At 36.7% G+C, this 22,371-nt stretch overlaps 1 protein-coding gene and 1 long non-coding RNA gene across 2 annotated transcripts in view; one reads left to right on the top strand and one right to left on the bottom strand.

Moving 5' to 3' along the window:
• LOC143063537 (tRNA (guanine(27)-N(2))-dimethyltransferase-like) overlaps positions 1-22,371 on the top strand; it is a 197,922-nt gene that overhangs the window by 150,604 nt on the left and 24,947 nt on the right. The window lies entirely within an intron of this gene.
• LOC143063535 (uncharacterized) lies at positions 9,333-17,671 on the bottom strand. The gene is made up of 3 exons (XR_012975036.1): positions 17,529-17,671; positions 16,318-16,425; positions 9,333-9,495 (listed from the first exon to the last, which is right to left on the bottom strand). It is a non-coding gene; the product is annotated as an uncharacterized LOC143063535 (long non-coding RNA).

Genomic DNA, 22,371 nt, shown 5'->3' with positions numbered 1-22,371 from the left:
GTTGATATACGGTGAATAGGAGTACTGTATTGCATGTTAACCACCGACGGTAGGTATAGATAGAATGAAATTCAAAACAGTGTGGCTGTGGCCATTGATTGACACATTAAATTCATCCATTGACTGGGACAATTTACATGAACGTTTGTCTGTAACGACCACTGTTCACGACGTACCTACGATAGACATTTAAACTGTGGGGTCACCAAAGGTTTCTTAACGCCTTTAATTATAAAATAATTCAAAAAATTAATCAGGAATAACCTTTATGTTTTGATTTATATAATTGATATAAATCAAAACATCGTGTTATTTCTGATTAGTTTTTCGAATTACTTTTTTAAGTTGTTGAGAACCTTTGGTGACCCAATAGTTTAAGTGTCTTTAAAAAGTATATAGTGAGCAGTGGTAGTTACATACAAACGTTCACCTTAATTGTCCCAGTCAATGGATGAATTTAATGTGTCAATCAATGGCCACAGCCACACTGTTTTGAATTTCATTATAAATACTGTTGGTAGACGGTATATAGGAACCCTATATCGCATGTTAGCTACCGACGGTAGGTTTAGAAAAATACTGATAATAAACGGTATATAGGAGCATTATATTGCATGTTAACTACCGACAGTAGGTAAAGACAAATAATGTTGATAGACGGTATATAGGAGCACTATATTGTATGTTAACTACCAACAGTAGGTATAGACTAAAACTCTTGATAGACGGTATATATAATAGCACTATATCGTATGTACTGTTGATAGACGGTATATAGGAGCACTATATTCCATGTTAACCACCGACGGTAGGTATAGACAAATACTGGTGATAGACGGTATATAGGAGCACTATATTGTATGTTAACTACCAACAGTAGGTATAGACTAAAACTCTTGATAGACGGTATATATAATAGCACTATATCGTATGTACTGTTGATAGACGGTATATAGGAGCACTATATTCCATGTTAACCACCGACGGTAGGTATAGACAAATACTGGTGATAGACGGTATATAGGAGCACTATATTGTATGTTAACCACCGACGGTAGGTACAGACAAATACTGTTGATATACGGTGTATAGGAGCACTATACTGTATGTTAACTACCGACAGTAGGTATAGACAAATACTGTTGATATACGGTACATTGGAGTACTGTATTGCATGTTAACCACCGACGGTAGGTATAGACAAATACTGTTGGTAGACGATATATAGGAGCACTGTATTGTTATTGGTTGCTGTCTTTGATATTGATTTTACGTTTATCGTTTCAGCATTAATCGGGCTGTTAGTTTTCGTTTTTCGTCACATCTAGTCAGGAATGGGTTTGAATAGCATTTTACATGAATACATATGTGTAACTCATGGCTGATTCACATTCGTTTGTCTTTGGTGGATAAGTTTCCCATTGGCAATATTACCACATATCTTCTGAATTTTCATTTCATCATCTAAACATGTAAAATTCGTATATAGAAAATATATACGTATAGATAATATATATATAATATAAAAAAAGTAGATGTTGTATGATTGCCAATGAGACAACAGTAGTGTTTGTGGGACAGAATAACCCCCATTAAGGTGGACGTCGGACGCTGACGCCATATTCGAAAGTTAGCGCAGACGCCGACGCCATATTTGGGCCTTAAAGCGGACGCCATAGTCGACCCTGAAATCAAGACGCAAACTTCGGGTTGGACCATGTTACTCGGACATCGAGACGCCGACGCCATATTTGGGCTTAAATCCTGGACGCTATATCTTAATTTTTGACCAGGCTACCCTCCAGGGTGGATACTTTTAGTGACCCTAGAAAGAGTTTTTCAAGACTTGAGACCTGCTATACATCCATGTATGTGTTTTAAGATTTTTTTTTCTTTCTTTTTTCATTATTTTTTTTTGTATCATTATTTTTCATTTAACCAAATAGAGCTACGAGTTTACTGTCATTCTGAATCGTGTCAGTGGATGAAAAGTTGTTGATAATGTCCTTCATCTCGAGTCCCGACATCTCAATTTGACGTAATAAATGCAATACAGGCCACATGTATCTCAATCATTGTGTTGGATTTGATTGCAAACCACACAGTATTTCGGTCCATTGACGATGAGTACATTTCTGAAATAGCGTTGGTACTTTTCCGGTAATCGTTCTAAGGAGTCGAAAAATTCTGATGGACCCGATGCGGGGAAATGAAATGCAACCTAATGACTCCCCTTTTGATCACAGTTGTCCGTATTGACCACAAACCTTCTACGCCTGTCGCTCACATATATAGGCAAGTCTTCTACACAGCAAACGGTCACGGGCAATCCACTCAAAGCATCCTCTACATCTTTCCCGGTCATCGTTAAGGGCAATGCCGTTTTTATTCCCACAACCTTGCTGACGTTGGGCTTCTAATCCACGTAGGTGAGCAAACACTAAGTACTCCACAATCCTGACAGGCGATGAGATCTTTCCGTGTTTCAGCATCCTCTGACGAACTATGTGTTGTCTCGTCGGCAATATCTTCGTCTGATGAGACCGAACTATCGTCTTTAAAAGTATTCGAGAGACGGTCGTCATCCCTCTGTCCGTCTGGTGTCTCTCCTTGACCGACCTGCAAGACCTCTGTGTGCAATCTGGAGGCTTCTGGGGTTCTAGCTTTTAGGTCAACAAGAAAGTACACGAAAGGTGTCCTCTTTGCCTCTTCAAATTTCCGGAGAAAGAAGTCCCCTCGAGAAGGATACATCTGTCGGCCAAGAGTCACGATGGGCTGTCGATCAATGGGGTTATTAAAGAGAATGAGATAATGACAGTTTCGTCTCTGGGTGGGGTCTTTGCCAAAGTATAAATTCTGATTAAAAACGACGACCGATAATTTCCTATGGTGACACCCTTCCGTAATCAAATCATTTATTCTGGAGTCTTTGTCCGATGTCGACATGAGGTCATCTAATAGGATCATGTTTCGAATGTTGGGATCGAAAACATCGTCCCTTTCGAGATCAAAAGGAATTCCACGAATGAATTCAACGCGTGGAAGCACTGCATGTTCGTTGTATTTCCTCGTAAAGAGGTTGCCACCTTTTATACAACCAAACGATCCTGTCTGGACTAGGACTTCACAGTTTTTTTATGTGTTGAAACAAATAACATAAAATAAGTTTTATCGCAGGAGGTTGGACCGGACACAATCATGGTAGAAGGGTGTCTAAACACGAAAGCCTTCTGCTGCTGCTTTTGCTGCTGCTGCTTCTTTTTCTGCTGCTGCTGTTGCTGCTTTTGCTGCTGCTGGGTAACACCTGGGTGGTAAAGTGGCTCATCGGAAGAATGCTTACTTCTTATATGTCTTTGAAGATCGTGCGGCCACACATGCACTTAACAGCAAATATTGCAATTAAACATACTCGTAATTTCCTAAATGACAGTGAGTAGTTTCCTCTTATAGATTTACTTCACTTCCTTCGAAAATATAGCAAGAGAAATACATGGTCATCTTTTAGACGACATATTTGAAGATGATCGTATCTCAAAACAAATTCGATGTGATACAATTCATTCCTGGTTACCGTGAAATAGACTGGTTTCCCAAACGTCACGTCCGTAATATCTTATTTAATCGTATCGACTGGAGAATATGGAGAGATTTTCCCTAACGTACGACTGGTGCACGAAATCGGAACAGAAGTACATACGTCTCGTTTAGGCTTCTAATTCCGGTATGAACGACACCTTCAATGAACATTCCCACGATCCATCCAACGTATAGCGTTTTGCAAGGCGCACTTTGAAATTGCCACGTACGTTATTTTCAAACGATGGATGAAAGCGAGTTTTCGCTATTAATAAATAAACAAAACTCGTCCATAGTGTTAATTCCAGTGAAACCTTTAGTATCTCTCTTACAGCTTTGTTATACTCAAAGCCGTATTTAAGGAAATAAACGGAAATAGTAATTGATTGCTTAACGTCCAGTGGCAAATAATTCATGAATGTTTAGAACACGTTACCATAAATACAATAGGTATAGGTCTTGTAAAAGAGGCCACCCCGCGGGATAAAGGGTATATTGGATAGGAACATAAATTTTGCCTTGCAATAGGCTAAAATGTGTTGTGTATAACTATATAAGTACAGTAGACTAATTTATCTTCTATACGGTTGAAATAATTATTATAGTCAATACAATTTTTTGTGTTTCTGTATAATTAATGAATCCTCCTGATCATCTTTCTTCCTTAAGTATTTAGTAATCTTCATCATAATTTTATGTTAAGGACTATATAGACATAAAACTTGTTTGATTGGACCGTATGCTAAGAGCCGGCCACCTACAGAGCCAGAATCATCTCATTTATACCGGTTCAAACCGGTTCTTGTTTCTCTGCACGGAGATAATTCTTGCACGTGCACAAACAAACAAAAAATGCTACTGCAATTATATACTGTAACAGTCGTATTTGTTTGTATTCCTTTATAATTTTTTTATAGTTTAACATCCCATAATTCTTAATTCCTTATATTTAAGCAGCCGTATATTTCTCTATTCGATATATTTTACCAGTCCCTATTTCACTATTCTTTATATTTATTTTGGTCATATTTCTTTATTCTTTATTTTTCTCGCCCATATCATTCTTTATTTATTTTTTCGTCCATTATTCTCTATTCTGTAAACCCAATCCAAACTCCTTGTATATAAATATTGATTGATTAAATATATTATCCGTGTAATTTTTGAAGATAAAAACCAACTATGACCGTGGAATTTTCAAATATATAGTTAAGATTATGTTAAATGAGAAACAATTTTAAATGACCAGACGTGGTTTTAGTTAATCATTTGGGTTGAAATCCTAATCATATGATAGTAATTATTTGTGGTTGAAATGAGTTGGAATGCAATACTACTCAATGTTTACGGTTGTCATGCTTATCTAAAAGATAAAGATAATTATTTAATGTCACAGACTATATTTTTATTATTGGTGTCCGTTAATTAGAACCAAATAAAAAAGTGTACACCTGTAAACATGTTATTGAAAGAAAGTGTATAAAGATACTTATTTTTAATCACCAAATGTGCTTTATCTCTTAATCTAATTATTTGAGATGTCAGGTTAAACAGGACCATAGGATATTAATTAAGTGGTTCAAATAAGTCGGAAAGCTACGGACGCCCATAGGACCTCCCACAAATATAATTTGAATTCGAAATCACGAATTTAAATCGTTATTACGAATTTTATAATTCGTTACTGGTATAACATTAAGGTATAGCGTCCAAGCCCAAATATGGCGTCGGTGTCTCGATGTCCGAATCATACGGTCCAACCTCAAATTCGCGTCCCGATTTCATGGTCGACCATGGCGTCCGCGTTAAGGCCCAAATATGGCGTCGGCATTCACACCCAGGTCCAAATATAGCGTCAGCGTCCGACGTCCACCTTTATGGGTTCATTCTGTCCCACAAACACTACTGACAACTCTCCACAAGAGACCAAAATGGCACAGAAATTAACAACTATAGGTCACCGTACAGCCTTCAACAATGAACACAGCCCATACCGCATAGTCACCTATAACAAGTCCCGAAATGACAATGTGAAACAATTTAAACGAAAAAACTAACGACCTAATTTATATACAAAAAATGAACGAAAAACAAATATGTAACATATAAACAAACGACAACCACTGAATTACAGTCTCCTAACTTGGGACAGGCACATACATAGAGAATGTGGCGGGGTTAAACATGTTAGCGGGATCCCAAACCTCCAATAACCTGGGACTTTGGTGTAACAGTACAACATAAGAACGAACTATAAAAATCAGTTGAAAAAGGCTTACTCATCAGATGGAAAAAAATACAAATATATAAGATCCATACAATACATACAGACCATATATCGAAACCAATATATACTAAGCATTCAGCCAATCAAACAAAATGCATCTTAGAACCAAAGATCATTTTCACACATACAGAGTTTTTTTGGACACTGTATATGGGTCAGAGATACAGTTTGTATACAGACTGTATATAAAAATTAGACCCATAGATAAAGCATACAGAAAATGCATACAGACTGTATATAAGAGCCACAGGCAGTGCACACACTTTATCTTGCAGTAACAGGCAAAACATACAGACTTTTATTTCAACTTGGAACAACTTACAATGCATACATACTGTGTCTCTGATCCATAGACAGTGTTAACCGACAAAATCTAAGATATACCGACAATAGAAGTATCTTAGACTCATAGTCAAAGCATATAAACAATGTATAAAGACTAAGAACGACGTACAATAGATAAACTTAATTTAATTTACAACAAAGAAAATGCATACAGACTGTATCTGGGAAGCACAGACAATGCATTGACTGTGTGTAATCAAAGAACCTTTGTGAGCACGCTCACATACTTCACAGCCCGACATTGTCACTAAGCAAACAAAATTTCAACAGATTATTTAGTTCAAACACGCATGAAATTCTGTTGTGTAATTTCAGAAGATATGCAGAAGTATATTTAGGCCGAAATTCTAAGTTCAGAAGGCATAGTTCCTAATTCCTAACAAGAGTACACACGTTGAAATTTCTCGCCTTATTTATGTTGATAGACCTAAATATAAAGTTTTACTACAATTATCACATAAACTTATTAATAACATGACCAAAGAAAATGAGATCAAGGTCATATGACCAAAATGAGGAATACATTTACACCTTACAATCATTCAATACAAATCAGGTCAAGGTCAGATGACACTTGGCACAAAAACTAAACACTGAACAATGAACCTCGAAAATGAGGTCAAGGTCAAATGAGACTTGCGAGACTGACATCATAAGATATTTCCAGACACCAAATAAAGTTGACCTATTGCATATAGTATTAGAAAAAAACGAACAAAACTCAAAAGCTTAACTTTGACCATTGAACCAAGGAAATGAGGTCAAGATCAGATGACACCTGCCAGTTGGACATGTGAGAAATTACAAAAACTCTTAACTTTTTTTCAAGAAGTTACTGATCCATGAAAATGAGTTCAAGGACAATGGACATGTGACAGACAGAAACTTCCAAACTTAAGGCATCTGTATTTAAAGTATGGAGCATCCAGGTCGTTCGCCGTCTAAAATATCAAGCTTTTAAGAATTGAACTAACGCTGTCGCCGTCGCCGCTGGATCACCATTCCTATGTCGAGCTTTCTGCGACAGATTTTATGACAAACTGTTGTAGGAGTATATAGAAAATCAATGAATTGATAATTTCATAATTTCCTCATTATCTACAAAGATTTATAAAACTCTGTTATGTGGTTTCAGACGAGTTGCAATAACGAGAACAGGACTGACAGACCGATGGATCAAAAACATTGTACCATAAAGAACTTTGTTTGGTTTGGTATAATAAAGGGTCTGCTAAATAATGTAAGGCTGAGATAAATTAGTCATTTGGTCACACCAGTTTTTTGGCGAGGTTCGTTTTGTTCAGTCTGTGATGTTCTTTGTTGTGTTTTGCATTCTGTTGTTTGTTTTTTAATCTTTCTCTTTTTTTTGCCGTGGTTTTGTCAGTTTATTATTGACTTATGTGTTTGAATAAGCCTTTAGTATCTTTCGCCTCTCTCTTCGGTCAATTTGATTATGTGGGACATACAGATTTAGACCCAAACTTGTCTCTGATTGTTTCGTGATTATTGCAGATGTAAATCATACTATAAAATTGAGTATGGAAATGGGGAATGTGTCAAGGAGACAACAACCCGACCATAGAGCAGACAACAGCCGAAGGCCACCGATAGATCTTCAATGTAGCGAGAAACTCCCGCACACGGAGGTGTCCGTCAGCTGGCCCCTAAACAAATATGTATACTAGTTCAGTGATAATGGACGTCATACTAAGCTCCGAATTATACACAAGAAACTAAAATTAGAAATCATACAAGACTAACAAAGGTCAGAGGCTCCTAACTTGGGACAGGCGCAAAATTGCGGCGGGATTAAACATGTTTTTTGAGATCTCAACCCTCCCCTATACCTGTAGCCAATGTAGAAAAAACAAACGCGAAACAATACGCACAGTAAAACTCAGTTTAAGAGAAGTCCGAGTCCGATGTCAGAATATGCATATGAAACAAAAGAAAATAAACAAAATGACAATAATACATAAATAACAACAGACTACTAGCAGTTATTGACATGCCAGAACCAGACCTTAATTAAACTGATTGAAAGATTATGTCTTCATCATATGAATATCAGGCACAATCCCTCCTATTAGGGGTTTAGTATTATACCGTCATGAAATATACAACCCTCTTATTTACAATATCATTTGATCAACACCTATTTACAAGGGTCTATTTGATATGATTTTTCTCATTGTTGAAGGCTGTATGGTTGCATATAACTGCTTACATCCACTTTATTTGAACTTGAGTGGATACATGTAGGCGTCTCATTGGCAATCATACCACATCTCCGTATTTTTACAGTATTGTATCAGTACTGTTATCTAATAACAGGACAAAACAAGACAGCAATTTGACAAAACTAAAGACATACATACTTGATTTTACTTCTCTAAAGATATAAACAAAATTTTCATAGTTCGTATCTGAACATGTACACAGCCATGGGAATTTTAAGGGACTATATTTCAGTGTGCATATATTTAGTAGCTAATCTGGCTACTTCCTGTTTATCAGACCGGTACCTTAGAAAAGAATTGTGACAATATATCCAATCTTTTCATAAACCAAAGACTAACGTCACTAGGAGCAGCAGTTAGTTGTCATAGATACTCTAGATAGAAAGATAATCTGCCACTTTTATAAAAGGGACTACACATAGTTTTTGAAAGGGTATAATCGGTTTGTGCCGAAATTACTTTCTTTAGTCCAGAAACTCATTTGTGCTAAATGGTAATCTCCACCCACATTTAGGACTGGCAGTTATTTGTAGTTTTTATCAACAGCTTGCACTTTTTCTAAATTATATTTGCTTCTTTTAAGACTGACCAAAACTGTTTTTTTACCATTGTGGTTTGATTAAGGTAGTGTATATCAAACAGCTGTTGGAAATATTTTGGACAACCCTCTTATTTACAATATCATTTGATCAACACCTAGTGGTCTTTGGTGGTATCTCGCATAACATTAATAAGGTCTTTTTTAAAAGGCAACTTGAAATTATTGGTCCCATATTTATGTGCTATAGCAAATGTATGGGCTGCTGATCTGCATATATGATAGCAATATATTCTTATGTTTTGAATGACCCCTTATTTCTTCACTCCACTTTATAAGATAGAAATAAATGTTATTCCATATTTTATTGTTTTTTTTAAAGGTATCATAATTTAGACATAAAGACAAAACTAAGCACAGTGAAAAAAGTCTACTCTGTCCTGTAAAGTTTGAGATGTTTTTGTTGTTCAATCTTTGTCACTTGTATGGAAACACTAAATCTTGATAACCTACAACAGAAATATTATCACTTTTATTTCAATTCAATTGTTGCAGTTATCATGCATGTAATAGAAAAAATGATAAATTAGACCAGATCTCCACATTAATAATATCAAAACTAGAGGCTTCAATGAGCCTGTGTCACTCACATGATACTTTTATTTACAATTGATGCATGATACAGAAATTGTCTATACCAACCGTCAGTGTTTACCATACAATACAGTACTTTTATACACTGTCTGTATACAGTATTTGTCGGATTTTGTCCATACCTATCGTCGATGTTTGACATAAAATACAATACTCCTATATACCGTATATCAACAGTATTTGTCTATACCTACCGTCGGTGGTTAACATACAATACAGTCCTCCTATATACCGTCTATCAACAGTATTTGTCTATACCTACCGTCAGTGGTTAACATACGATATAGTACTCCTTTGCACCATCCATCAACAGTATTTGTCTATACCTACCGTCGGTGGTTAACATACAATATAGTGCTCCCATAAACCGTCTATCAACAGTATTTGTCTATACCTACTGTCGGTAGTTAACATACAATATAGTGCTCCTGTATACCGTCTATTAACAGCATTTGGTTATACCTACTGTCGGTAGTTAACATACAATATAGTGCTCCTATATACCATCTATCAACAGTATATGTCTATACCTACCGTCGGTGGTTAACATAAGATATAGTGCTCCTACATACCGTCTATCAACAGTATTAGTCTATACCTACCGTCAGTGGTTAACATACAATATAGTGCTCCTATATACCGTCTATCACCAGTATTTGTCTATACCTACCGTCGGTGGTTAACATACAATATAGTGCTCCCATATACCGTCTATCAACAGTATTTGTCTATACCTACCGTCGGTAGTTAACATACAATATAGTGCTCCTATATACCATCTATCAACAGTATATGTCTATACCTACCGTCGGTGGTTAACATACAATATAATGCTCCCATATACCGTCTATCAACAGTATTTGTCTATACCTATTGTCGGTAGTTAACATATAATATAGTGCTTCTATATACCGTCTATCAACAGTATTTGTATATACCTACCATCGGTGGTTAACATACAATATAGTGCTCCTACAATGTATATACCGTCTATCAACAGTATTTGTCTATACCTACCGTCGGTGGTTAACATACAATATAGTGCTCCTGTATACCGTCTATCAACAGTATTTGTCTATACCTACCGTCGGTAGTTAACATACAATATAGTGCTCCTATATACCGTCTATCAACAGTATTTGTCTATACCTACCGTCAGTGGTTAACATACAATATAGTGCTCCTATATACCGTCTATCAACAGTATATGTCTATACCTACCGTCGGTGGTTAACATACAATATAGTGCTCCCATAAACCGTCTATCAACAGTATTTGTCTATACCTACTGTCGGTAGTTAACATACAATATAGTGCTTCTATATACCGTCTATCAACAGTATTTGTCTATACCTACCGTTGGTGGTTAACATACAATATAGTGCTCCTTTATACCGTCTATAAACAGTATTTGTCTATACCTACCGTCGGTGGTTAACATACAATATAGTGCTCCCATATACCGTCTATCAATAGTATTTGTCTATACCTACTGTCGGTAGTTAACATACAATATAGTGCTCCTGTATGCCGTCTATCAACAGTATTTGTCCATACCTACCGTCGGTAGTTAACATACAATATAGTGCTCCTATATACCGTCTATCAACAGTATTTGTCTATACTTACCGTCGGTGGTTAACATACAATATAGTGCTCCTATATACCGTCTATCAACAGTATTTGTCTATACCTACTGTCGGTAGTTAACATACAATATAGTGCTCCTATATACCATCTATCAACAGTATATGTCTATACCTACCGTCGGTGGTTAACATACAATATAGTGCTCCCATATACCGTCTATCAACAGTATTTGTCTATACCTACCGTCGGTAGTTAACATACAATATAGTGCTCCTATATACTGTGTATCAACAGTATGTGTCTATACCTACTGTTGGTAGTTAACATACAATATAGTGCTCCTATATACTGTCTATCAACAGTATTTATCTATACCTACCGTCGGTAGTTAACATACAATATAGTGCTCCCATATACCGTCTATCAACAGTATTTGTCTATAAAATTGAGAAAGGAAATGGTGAATATGTCAAAGCGACAACCACCCGACCATAGAGCAAACAACAGCCGAAGGCAACCAATGGGTCTTTAATGTAGCGAGAATTCCCGCACCCGTAGGTGTCCTTCAGCTGGCCCCTAAAATATGCATAATAGTACATTGATAATGGACGTCATACTAAACTCCGAATTATACACAAGAAACTAAAATTTAAAATTATACAAGACTAACAAAGGCCAGAGGCTCCTGACTTGGGACAGGCGCAAAATTGCGGCGGGGTTAAACATGTTTATGAGATCTCAACCCTCCCCCTATACCTCTAGCCAATGTAGAAAAGTAAAAGAATAACAATACGCACATTAAAATTCAGTTCAAGAGAAGTCCGAGTCTGATGTCAAAAGATGTAACAAAAGAAAATAAATAAAATGACAATAATACATAAATAACAACAGACTACTAGCAGTATACCTACTGTCGGTAGTTAACATACAATATAGTGCTCCTGTATACCGTCTATCAACAGTATTTGTCTATACCTACCGTCGGTAGTTAACATACAATATAGTGCTCCTATATACCGTCTATCACCAGTATTTGTCTATACCTACCGTCGGTGGTTAACATACAATATAGTGCTCCTATATACCGTCTATCAATAGTATTTGTCTATACCTACTGTCGGTAGTTAACATACAATGTAGTGCTCCTGTATACCGTCTATCAACAGTATTTGTCCATACCTACCGTCGGTAGTTAACATACAATATAGTGCTCCTATATACCGTCTATCAACAGTATTTGTCTATACCTACCGTCGGTGGTTAACATACAATATAGTGCTCCTATATACCGTCTATCAACAGTATTTTTCTATACCTACCGTCGGTGTTTAACATACAATATAGTGCTCCCATAAACCCTCTATCAACAATATTTGTCTATACCTACTGTCGGTAGTTAACATACAATATAGTGCTCCTATATACCGTGTATCAACAGTATGTGTCTATACCTACTGTCGGTGGTTAACATACAATATAGTGCTCCTATATACTGTCTATCAACAGTATTTGTCTATATCTACCGTCTGTAGTTAACATACAATATAGTGCTCCTTTATACCATTTATCAACAGTATTTGTCTATACCTACCGTCGGTGGTTAACATACAATATAGTGCTCCTATATAACGTCTATCAACAGTATTTGTCTATACCTACTGTCGGTAGTTAACATACAATATAGTGCTCCTATATACCGTTTATCAACAGTATTTGTCTATACCTACCGTCGCTGGTTAACATACAATACAGTGCTCTTTGATACCGTCTATCAACAGTATCTATCTATACCTACTGTCGGTAGTTGCTCCTATATACCGTCTATCACCAGTATTTTTCTATACCTACCGTCGGTGGTTAACATAAGATATAGTGCTCCTGTATACCGTCTATCAACAGTATTTGTCCATACCTACCGTCGGTAGTTAACATACAATATAGTGCTCCTATATACCGTCTATCAACAGTATTTGTCTATACCTACCGTCGGTGGTTAACATACAATATAGTGCTCCTATATACCGTCTATCAACAGTATTTGTCTATACCTACTGTCGGTAGTTAACATACAATATAGTGCTCCTATATACCATCTATCAACAGTATATGTCTATACCTACCGTCGGTGGTTAACATACAATATAGTGCTCCCATATACCGTCTATCAACAGTATTTGTCTATACCTACCGTCGGTAGTTAACATACAATATAGTGCTCCTATATACTGTGTATCAACAGTATGTGTCTATACCTACCGTTGTTAGTTAACATACAATATAGTGCTCCTATATACTGTCTATCAACAGTATTTATCTATACCTACCGTCGGTAGTTAACATACAATATAGTGCTCCCATATACCGTCTATCAACAGTATGTGTCTATACCTACCGTCGGTGATTAACATACAATATAGTGCTCCTTTATACCATTTATCAACAGTATTTGTCTATACCTACCGTCGGTAGTTAACATACAATATAGTGCTCCCATATACCGTCTATCAACAGTATGTGTCTATACCTACTGTCGGTAGTTAACATACAATATAGTGCTCCTGTATACCGTCTATCAACAGTATTTGTCTATACCTACTGTCGGTAGTTAACATACAATATAGTGCTCCTATATACCGTCTATCACCAGTATTTGTCTATACCTACCGTCGGTGGTTAACATACAATATAGTGCTCCTTTATACCATTTATCAACAGTATTTGTCTATACCTACCGTCGGTGGTTAACATACAATATAGTGCTCCTATATACCGTCTATCAACAGTATTTGTCTATACCTACCGTCGCTGGTTAACATACAATACAGTGCTCTTTGATACCGTCTATCAACAGTATCTATCTATACCTACTGTCGGTAGTTGCTCCTATATACCGTCTATCACCAGTATTTTTCTATACCTACCGTCGGTGGTTAACAAGATATAGTGCTCCTGTATACCGTCTATCAACAGTATTTGTCCATACCTACCGTCGGTAGTTAACATACAATATAGTGCTCCTATATACCGTCTATCAACAGTATTTGTCTATACCTACCGTCGGTGGTTAACATACAATATAGTGCTCCTATATACCGTCTATCAACAGTATTTGTCTATACCTACTGTCGGTAGTTAACATACAATATAGTGCTCCTATATACCATCTATCAACAGTATATGTCTATACCTACCGTCGGTGGTTAACATACAATATAGTGCTCCCATATACCGTCTATCAACAGTATTTGTCTATACCTACCGTCGGTAGTTAACATACAATATAGTGCTCCTATATACTGTGTATCAACAGTATGTGTCTATACCTACTGTTGGTAGTTAACATACAATATAGTGCTCCTATATACTGTCTATCAACAGTATTTATCTATACCTACCGTCGGTAGTTAACATACAATATAGTGCTCCCATATACCGTCTATCAACAGTATTTGTCTATACCTACTGTCGGTAGTTAACATACAATATAGTGCTCCTGTATACCGTCTATCAACAGTATTTGTCTATACCTACTATCAACAGTATTTATCTATACCTACCGTCGGTAGTTAACATACAATATAGTGCTCCCATATACCGTCTATCAACAGTATTTGTCTATACCTACTGTCGGTAGTTAACATACAATATAGTGCTCCTGTATACCGTCTATCAACAGTATTTGTCTATACCTACCGTCGGTAGTTAACATACAATATAGTGCTCCTATATACCGTCTATCACCAGTATTTGTCTATACCTACCGTCGGTGGTTAACATAAGATATAGTGCTCCTATATACCGTCTATCAACAGTATTTGGCTATACCTACCGTCAGTGGTTAACATAGAATATAGTGCTCCTATATACTGTCTATCACCAGTATTTGTCTATACCTACCGTCGGTGGTTAACATGGAATATAGTGCTCCTATATACCGTCTATCAACAGTATTTGTTTATACCTACTATCGGAGGTTAACATAGAATATAGTGCTCCTATATACCAAGAGGGATAACGGATCTGCATCTAGAATTTATCATGCTGCCCTTTTTTTGGATTTTTAAAATTCTTGTTATCCCTCAATTTTTACATTCATCCCAAATAATACAACAGTAGTCAATTAGGGGCAGAACACCCATTGTATTATGTTTTCTTGCAGATATAAAAAAAAATGTATTTAAGAAAGATGGTATATTCTGGATGATATATTAGCACAACCTTGGTCAATTTGATTTCTCCAGTTACTTAGTGGGCTGTCAATTTTGAAACCAATATTTTTTCACATGAAGAATTTTGTAATACTTTAATTTATTATCAAGTTTGGTTAAAAAGTCTGTATAGTTTCTGCTTTGTTCCAGTAATCAAACATTTTGTTTCATTTGCATCTATGAACATGTTATTCATTTTACACCACTCTTCAACCCTGTATAAATCTTCTTGAACATCATCATTTATATTTTCTAGATGTTTCCCCCTGATTTATGAATAGTGGTGTCATCAGCATATACAACGATATAGGTCTGTTTCACAATTTTTAATGCATAAGGGAAGGTCATTTATAAATAGCACAAACAATAGAGGACAAGGTATAGAACATTGGGGAACACCAAAGTTTACATGTTGTTGTTCAGAGTTAACATTACAAATTTATACCTTTTGTTATTCAGGTACGACTTAAAAAAACTAACAGTAGTCTCACTAAATCCATACATGTCGAGCTTTAAACAAAGAAAGTCATATTCTACCAAATCAAAAGCTTTTTTTTAAATCTTAATAAAATTGCTAGGTTTAAATTACCATCTTTCATTTCTTGCAACCATGTGTCAATGATATTAAATAAATATCAAGCTCAATCCAGTATATATTCCAAGCTTTAAGTTATGGACAAATGATAATGCTATTAAAAATACCAAATCATAACCAGTGCTTTTCTCTTTTTCTATTTACAGTATATGACTAGGTAATAATGATTACTTTTTTCAACTATTTTCATACTTTTTTGTTTCCTCTGCTTTTGTATCAAGGGCATAATTGTTTATGGCAAACTAAGCATCTGCATAATCAAACTATTCCTAACTATACTCTACCTCAAATTCTGGAAACTGCAGAATTTTTGTCATAGCAGTCTTATGGTAGCTGAACTATTTCTATTTTTTGTAAATCTGGATTAATAAGTCTTTTGTCACATTCTGGGGCTATAGAAAAAAGACATTACAGAATTATCAAAATTATGTGTGTATAATGTTTGTGTACAGTCATTCAACTAAAAAAGGACAAAAATTATTTTTTTGTGTATAAATAAATAATTGTGATTTTAATGTCTTAATATTATAAAAAAAACTTCAAAAGATTAAATTTAAATTATAATCTAAACATGAAAGAGCACATATAAATCAACCTTTTACTCAGATTTATATCTAAAACCAGTTATAACTAGCTATAATATCTTTGACTTCACAAATATCATCATCTAATTTTACAAATCAGTATTTATTTGGTGGCACTTCCTGCACACTAAGTATGTTATGCCTTAGGTTTAATTTTGATGCAATCACATTTCAGAAGGTACATGTCTTGAATTGTTTTAATGAATAAATTACAGTTTTAAACTCAGTTTAGGCTGACCTGAGGTCAATAGTCTTAAACAATGTCATCAAACTATCAGTTTTACTGTAATATATTGATATTGTGACATTTATGGGAAAGAGCATATGAGTTAGTCAAATTGGTCAATACAATGGAAAGTTTATAGCTGAGACTATTATAACACTATGTGTTATACTAGTAGCCTCAGTTTATAACTAATAACATACATGACATAATAATTAAATCATTTAAAAAACTATTCCAAAGATTTCTCTCAAATCATGTTTACATTTTTTTAGAGAAGAGTCTGTCTGAAATATATTCAGGGGTAGTCCAAATAATTATGACTTCTTAAAAAGCTATATTATGGGGAAAAAGGGGGGGTCTATCATGTTTTTTTCATACAGGAGGAAGACGTCAAAGCAAAAAAAAAAACCCAACAAAACAAAATAAAATAAAAGCCTGTCAAGAAGTCCTTATATCATAATAATTTGGTCTAATTTTGGGATAATACATTTAACTTCCTTTGATGTCGGGGAGGGGATAAGTTTTGACGATTAATTATTCTTGAAACTAACAATAATTATTTCTTATTGTTACTTTGTTAAGCGAGCGCGATGTGTGGTTCTCGAGTTATTTAAAAAAAAAAAGGGGGGGTTGTTACTATATCAAATTTATCCAGTTTGGAGACAATAAATATTTAAAATCTAACCATAAACTCCAATGTTCCTGCTTTTTTTAGCAGAACAAACACGATGGCATTCTCGTCTCTGTTATAATCAATAGTTAACTCATTTCTTCTTCCAGGTTATTTCTTAATCAATTATGATTATCAGCTGTCTATCTATTTACCATGTTTCTGTTAAACTGGTCCGTAATTCCATCGTAGTGTATCGATAAGTGAACACAACAGTGATCCAGTTTATTAAACGTCTGTAAACCGAGGTATATAATATACAAGGTTCCTGGGTCAGTAACCGTAACTATCCCCGTGCTTTGTGCGCATGCGTAAGAAACACCAACAACAAGGATAAAACAGGGTACACAGTTCCGTAATTTCGTATATTTTTCTTATCTTCATACTAAAGAGCTCCAAAAGTAGGCGTGCTTAGGTGCACTGGGCGGGTCTAAAAACCGACTCTCGGTGGTTAACGTCTCTCGATGGTTAACTTTAAGTGCCTACCTTTCTAAATGCCCTGATGGCCAAGGACAACACCCAATCAGCCCAGTCCTCTAGAGACTCATCAGGGGCTTGCCGCGCATTATTAAACTGGACCCGGGGAGTCTCAGGGAGCGCCTTGAAACCAAAACGCTTGTGTAGCTTCTCCACAAGCTCCCTATAAATAAACTCATCATAGATAACAGGACTAAATTTTGTATATACGCCAGACGCGCGTTTCGTCTACAAAAGACTCATCAGTGACGCCCGAATCCAAAAAAGTTTAAAAAAAAAGGCCAAATAAAGTACAAAGTTGAGACTGACCTCCTTGTCTCTTTCTGTTATAGGGCATAATATTCACTGGCTTTTCCCTCAAGACACCAGCAAAGTTGGTCCTTTCATTCCTGAGGAACCCATTCACAAACCTCTGCGTACCTTGCAAATTTTGTGAAAAAGGCTTGCCAGTTGCCCTTTCCGTCATACTTTATATTCTTTGGGGCATTGCTAACCTTAGAGACTCCTCTTAAAGTTCCTCGTGTCCCACCTCTGCTGTCAGGTCCCCTTATGTTTTTCCTTGGCCTATCCTCATTGTGTGGCATTGGGAAGGCCTGTTGCCCATAGCGCCCCCCCCCCCATGCGATGACCCCTTGTGGGGCATCGGTGTATACCCTTGGTTGAACGGATTCTGGGATTGCCTATCCCCATAGGCACGGGCAGGGGTCTGCCTTGTGTCCTCACCCCTATTGTCTTGTCTTTCTACATACATTTGGGCTGGAGCCTGCCTTGTGTCTTCGTCCCTATTGTCTTGCCACTTGCCATATCTACTGCGGAGTATCTCATACTGTCCCCCACCAGTGTGAGCTGGTTGGGTACAGGGTCCTGACCCCTGACCTGCATAGTTGCTTGTGTGATCCATGGGGTATAAAGGTGACAGTCTTGTCCCATGCACTGGCTGCATTCGGCCAGTGCGGCTTGGTCTTGATACTTCTCCCTTGGTGTTGGGGATTACCTTGGTTTGGGTCACCCATACTGGGGTGACTCCACTCGTTCTTTTTTATTTGTTCCCTGTATCCCCATCCCAATTTTCAGGGTCTTGGGTCTAGCTCCGGCATCCCCGGGATATGGACTACACTCAAGAAAGGCGGAGTTAATCTAACTGGGCCCTCCCCAGGGCCCGGGACTTTGCCCCTGATGTCATGCTTATTGCTTAAATGTTGATTGGACATGGACCCGTGATGGTGTGCTTTGTGAGGCAATGTGTCCCCCATTTATTAGTGTGTTGACCCTGTTCAACATTTCATTAGGGCCCCGCCTTTAGGCGGGTCGCCCTATAGTGATCAGTCTGTCCGTCCGTCCGTCCGTCCGTAACACTTTAACTTTGTGTCCGCTCCATATCTAGAGAACCAGTATGATTTCATACTTTATTCTTTACATGTTTATTAACCACAATCAGAGGGCGTGTCATGATGTATGTACAACTTCCTAGGTCAAAGGTCAAGGTAAAAAAACTTTGGTTTCAGTTGACAACCCTGTGTCCTGTGGTGAAGATCGTGTCCGCTCTATATCATGAGAACCGTTATGACTTCAAAGTTTATACTTGACATGTATATGAACCAACACCAGAGGGTGTGTCATAATTTATGAACGACTGCCTAGGGCAAAGTTCAAGGTCAAAAACTTTGGTTTCAGTTGACAACCCCATGTCCTATGGTAAAGATCGTGTCCGCTCTATATCTTGAGAACCATTATCATTTCAAAGTTTATACTTGACATGTATATAAACCAACACCAAAGGGTGTGTCATAATTTATGTGCAACTTCCTAGGTCAAAGGTCAAGGTCAAAAACTTTGATTTCAGTTGACAACCCCATGTCCTATGGTGAAGATCGTGTCCGCTCTATATCTTGAGAACCGTTATCATTTCAAAGTTTATACTTGACATGTGTATACTGTAAACCAACTTAATTTCGTGAGCGATTTATTTTCGCGACTTTCGCGAGAAGAAAACGAACGCGAAATAAAATCGTCGCGAATATGTATAACTTGGATATTTCCTTATCAAACCACATCAAGTAAATTTAAGAAATCGCGAAATTAAATCGTCGCCAAATTGACTAGCTGGTGATAAACGCGAAATAAAGTATCCGCGAAAATAAGTTGGTTTACAGTAAACCAACACCACAGGGTGTCATATTTTATTTACAACTTCCTAGGTCAAAGGTCAAGGTCAAATACTTTGATTTCAGTTGACAAACCCATGTCCTATGGTAAAGATACAATTTTTTAATGCACATTATTCACAGCGGGGCCCACAGAGATGGCTCCCATCTCAATGATATCTAGTTATGCCTGCCTTGGGCCTCAGGTGGTGGCCCAATATTTTGGCCACCCCCATTTTGGTCGAAGTCCAGCCTGGACAAAAGGGCCATTGTCACTCGTAGATGGGAAGTTGTGGCTTGGTCTGACTCAGTCACATAGCCCTTGCCCTCCCTTATGACCATTATTTGCTCCCCAGTTTTAATTCCTATACCTGGGAGCTGGAGGAACTCTTGAAAGCTACAAGTGTTTGTTTATAATGGACATTGTAACTGTAAATAACTAACACTGATATTCAACAAAGTGTATTTATGTGATCAATAAACAACAACAACCAACACTTTTAATGCTTACAGATGTTTTTTTATTTTATTTTTTATTCAATAACAAATACTTCTGCTTCGGGTAACCCGTCCTTCTGGTCTGCGGTTAGTAGCGGAAGCGAACAGAACAATAATACGACTGGTAACCCGTCCTTCTGGTCTGCAGTTATCAGAGGTAAACAAAACAATAAGAACACGACTGGTACTCTGTCCCTTCTGGGTCACGTGATCCAAATCGTTTTGCAAATACGAAAAACAACAAATACTTAAATACTACGCAAAAACAGGGGTTCTACCGCGCTGCAAAACCCCTGTAATGTTATGTAATGTTCTCTACCAGAGTATTACACAACAAAACAACGATCGGCAAAGGTTTCCCCCGAATCCTTTTCCGCGGGAAACTCTGTTGAAGTGAACGTCGCCTCAACTCACAAAATAACCCAAGACGCTGATTGGTTTTCTGGCTCTAGATGGCTGCGATTGTCTCTTTGATTATTCTTTTAGGACTTGTCGTCTATATGGTTAACCGGAAAGAGAGAGAGAAGGGAAGCACTAATGACAGGACGATTGCCCGGATAGTGACAGGACGGTTGACCGGACGAGATATAAATAGTCATAATTTTTTTGTTATTCGGTAGATTTGTTCAATATTTAAAAGGTTACTTTTGAATAGAGGTTCAATAAACATATATAGATAACACTACATTGAGAAAGAAGATAACAGGATATGTCAACAATGATAGACCATACAACAAAAGCATCACATGATTCCGGTAATTATGAAAGCAGTTCCACCAATACAAATGAAACTGTTAAGATCACTAGCAGATTCTTATTCAAAGGCAGAGTCATGGCAAATAAGAAGACAGATTTTGTCTGTCATTTCGGTACAATTAAATTATAATGAGATAGAACAATTAATACCAGGCCTTTCAGAGTACAGATATTATGCAGCTAAGAAACATTCTAACAAAGAAGGATGTGGGATGCCACCCAAGAATAGAGAAGATACTCGAAATAGAATGGATCATGCAAAACTAGATTCCTTTCTGGACTTTATAACATCTTCTCATGTTATCAAGGACCTCCCTTTTGGAGAGAGAAAATTAAAGCTACAAGATGGTAAAAAAATCGAGACTCCCAATATAATCAGATGTATGGGGCCAGCAGCAATAGTTGATCAATATAAACAGTACTGCAAAGAAAATGATTTCAACCCATTAGGTATTTTACTTGACTTTTGGTGATTGACTGCGTTGCATTTAGGGGAATTCCAGTATGGTTATGTCGGAAGGGGGGGGGGGGGGGATTGATACAAATCTTCTGCCATCAACTCTTCCTACAGTTTTCAACCCACCTTCTTTAAATTCACAGGCTGATAGTACATGTATTGAAGTGCTATTATTAAATTGTTTTTTTACCCAATTTTTCTTGACATTGGAAGTTAGGTTTTTTCCATCAAAATGTTGAAAGACCTATCTATTTTGTGTCAAAGACAGTTTAAAGACCCATATTTTGCAATCTGGCCATTTGTTACTTTGACCCATATTTTGAATATATAAAAAATAATTTTGAAGTAAACATATTATGCATGTAACTCCATACATGTGGCTAACATGATTTGTCTCTCATTTACAGTCATCCATTTTTAATTTTGTAATGATCAATGCATTTTTCACATGAGAATTTCTATTTGCAGGAAAGTATTTAGTAAATTTTTACAAATGTTATAACTATGCTTTTAGATGTGAATTGGT

This window comes from Mytilus galloprovincialis, chromosome 2, assembly GCF_965363235.1.
Source record: "Mytilus galloprovincialis chromosome 2, xbMytGall1.hap1.1, whole genome shotgun sequence".
Taxonomy (NCBI): Eukaryota; Metazoa; Mollusca; class Bivalvia; order Mytilida; family Mytilidae; genus Mytilus; species Mytilus galloprovincialis.
This window is presented reverse-complemented; position numbering and strand designations above follow the sequence as displayed.